Source organism: Canis lupus, chromosome 10 (assembly GCF_011100685.1).
Source record: "Canis lupus familiaris isolate Mischka breed German Shepherd chromosome 10, alternate assembly UU_Cfam_GSD_1.0, whole genome shotgun sequence".
Taxonomy (NCBI): domain Eukaryota; kingdom Metazoa; phylum Chordata; class Mammalia; order Carnivora; family Canidae; genus Canis; species Canis lupus.
Genome location: NC_049231.1, coordinates 21718084 through 21721404, shown reverse-complemented (window position 1 = coordinate 21721404; position 3321 = coordinate 21718084). Strand labels below are relative to the sequence as shown.

General features: G+C 56.8%; 1 pseudogene; it reads right to left on the bottom strand.

Annotated features, from left to right (window-relative positions):
• Window positions 1-447: 447 nt before the first annotated feature.
• Window positions 448-821, bottom strand: LOC100688809 (annotated as a pseudogene).
• Window positions 822-3321: the final 2500 nt, after the last annotated feature.

Below are 3321 nucleotides of genomic sequence, written 5' to 3'. Positions count from 1 at the left end.
CCTGGCCTTTGCATTAGCTCCAGGCCACCCTCCCCGCCACCATGCGTCTCTGCCTGCTGTCTCCTACTTGAGAGGAGGGTCCAGCTGGGGTGGGGGATTGTTTGTGAGACTCACCTCCAATTCGTGAGTGATAATAAAGGACTCACAGATGTTTGGAAATTATTTTCTCACCACGTATAAGTTAGGGAGGCTTCCCGTTGTCTCTGTAATGATCTGTTGTTTCACTGTGTGATTTGACCCTACAGGGCTGGCCGGCCTGGCAGGCAACACGGCTCTAGCAAGGCTGGGGTGGAACGCTCTAGAACACTCAGAGCCCCACTGCCCAGGATCCCTGCTAGCCTCTGGCTCACACACACCGTGTAGGTGACGCATGACACAAACTGAAGGGCTGTGGCCTGGGCTCAAGCCCCAGCTCCAACTCTGGCTAGCTGTGTGACCTCAGGGGAGCTACTGAACTGCTCTGTGCTTGAATTTATTTTTGAAAGTGGTGACAGGTACGAAGGCAACCAGCGTGTAGAGCTTGTTTGGTGAATCTTCATCCTCGTTACGTTTTCTGGACAACCGCACATGGATACAGTATGGAACATTCCTTATTTCTTTGGCCCAGACAGCTTGTTGAACCCGGTGTCAATGCGCACATCTGGAGTTCCCATCTCCTTCATGGCAAATTTCCGGATCTCTTTGAGTGTCCGAGGGGCACGCTTCTTGAAACCCACTCCATGCATACGTTTGTGAATGTTGATGGTGTATTCTCTGGTCACTACCTCGTTGATGGCAGAATGGCCCTTCTTCTTCTCGCCACCCTTCTTTGCGAGAGCCATTCTGCCGGGCCCTAGTTAGAAAGCTGTGCTTGAATTTCTTCATTTGTCAGATGGGATGGTGGTATCAGAGCTAGCCCCCGCCCCGACCTCGGGAACAGTAATGAGACAAAGCCTGCAGAGCCCACGGGAAAGCCCAGCACAGAGGAGACCCTAGGGCCCTGCTGTTTTTGTTTTTTAAGATTTCTTATTTATTTATTCATGAGAGAAACACACAGAGAGAGAGGCAGAGACACAGGCAGAGGGAGAAGAAGCAGGCTCCGTGCAGGGAGCCCGATGTGGGACTCGATCCTGGGACTCCAGGATCATGCCCCGGGCTGAAGGCGGCGCTAAACCGCTGGGCCACCGGGGCTGCCCATAAGCCCTGCTGTTAATAAGCTCAGGGTCTATAAAAAATAGTGAAAGGGAATAAAGGGGAAAGGAGAGAAAATGAGTGAGAATACCAGTGAGAGTGACAAAACATGAGACACACCTAACTCTGGGAAACAAACAAGGGGTAGTGGAAGGGGAGTTGGGCAGGGGGATGCGGTGACTGGGTGACAGGTACTGAGGGGGGCACTTGGCGGGATGAGCACTGGGTGTTATGCTATATGTTGGCAAATTGAACTCCAATAATTAATAAATAAATAAATAAATAAGCAAGCAAGCTCAGGGTCTGTGATTTACCTGCTCGGGCCTTGTCAGAGGAAGGCGGAGGCTGGCCTTGCCCAAGAGCCTCTCTCCTCCCGCACCCCCTCTACCCCAACCACACACGGGAACACGCCCGTGCCCTTAGCTGGCAGCTCCTGGAGAAGGGGGGGGTTGGCAGAGTAATGATCCCTGGGGGGGGTGCAGGGAGCATTACTGTCTTTTCCTGGGCGAGGACTCTGCACCCTGTGGCCCTGATTTAAGGAAGCAGGAGTTCCGTGTGTGGGCTTAGTGAGGAAGGAGGGAAGGAAGGAAGGGATGAATGAGTGAGTGAGTGAGTCTGGGCAGTGCCAGCAGCTGCTGCCCACGTGGAGGCGTTGGCTTCCAGCAGCCTCGGATTCAAATTCCAGCTCGCCGGCCCCCCAGCCGCGTGGCCCTGGGCTCTGAGCTGCAGCCCTGAGCTGCCCAGCCCTGGCCCAGCCTCTTGGAGGGACGGAGTGCTTCTCTGCTAAACAACTGTGCCCCTAAGTCCTAAATCCTAAATCCCTAGGCCTCTAGCGTGGCCGTATTTGGGGAGGGGGCCTCTGAGGAGATAATCTGTCAGAGTGGGGCATAAGGGTGGGCCAAGACTCCTGAGGATTTGGGTCCTGGTAAGAAGAGACACCAGAGAGCTTCTGTCCTTCTGATGCCCAAGAAGGAAAGGATGTTCAAGAACACAGAGAGAAGACCACCGTCGGCAGGCCAGGAAGAGAGCTCTCCCTGGGGGCGGAACCAGCTGGGTCCTCCACGGTGGACAGGCCGTCTGGCCTCCAGGCCTGTGAGACGACGACAACGAATGTCTGTTGTTTCAGCGTCAGTGGTACTTTTTTGCGGCAGCCGGAGCTGGGTGGGGCGTCCCGGCTCCATGATCTCTGCTGGGGAGAGCACCAGCCTTCTCCCCGTCGCCTTCCCCCCCCCCCCCCCCCCCCCCCCCCCCCCCCCCGGCTTGCCTGGGCCCCGCAGAGGGAGCCCGCTCCTGGCCTGTCAGGGTTCCCAAGGGAAGAGTCCCCACCTAGGAAGGGCGGATGGTGGGACCCACTGCCCCAGATGGCCTGAGGGTCAGCCACTTGCACCAGGGCTCTCCAAGCACCTGTGGGCCAGGCACCACTCAGGGACGCCAAGACTGCCCTTGGGGAGGTTACGTTTGAGACAAGGACTCAGGCAACAAACAGAGACGCCTCGAATAACCCGCAATGGGTCAGTCCTGGAAAGCTCTAGCAGGGCACTGCATACGGCGGGGGTGAGAGGGGCGTGTAGTGATGCTCTCTGGGGTCATTCATCCATCTGGGTGCCTAGCTCCGAGATGTGGGGTTCCTAGGCCTGAGCGAGGCAGGTGCTCTGAGCTCAGACACACTTTCCCCCAGGCCAGAGTAGCCATAGGCCCTTTCCCTTGGGTGAGGTTGGTCCCTTGCCTCCTGGGAGGCAAGCGGGCCCCGGGGAGACATGAGCTTAGGAGCCACACTGCAGAACTCCTGGCCCTACTCAGCCACCCAGCACCGTGGCCCATGGCGGGCTGAAGGATGGGTGGCCTCCCAAAAGAGATGTCCACGTCCTGATTCCAGAAGCTGGGAACAGTACCTCAGTGGACAAAGAGGATTAATGAGAAGGAGTTTATACGGGGTGATCTGAGTGAGCCCTAAATGCAACCACGTGTCTCCTTGTAAGAGAGAAGAAGATGGATTTCAGAGGCCAGGAAGGAGGCCACGCGGCCCACCACGGAGCAGAGGTTGGAGGCCTGGGGCCGCCAGCCAAGCAACCACCAGAACCTGGAAGTGGTGAGGAACAGACTCTCACTAGGGCATAAGGGCAGGCCAAGATCCCTTAGGATTTGGGTCCT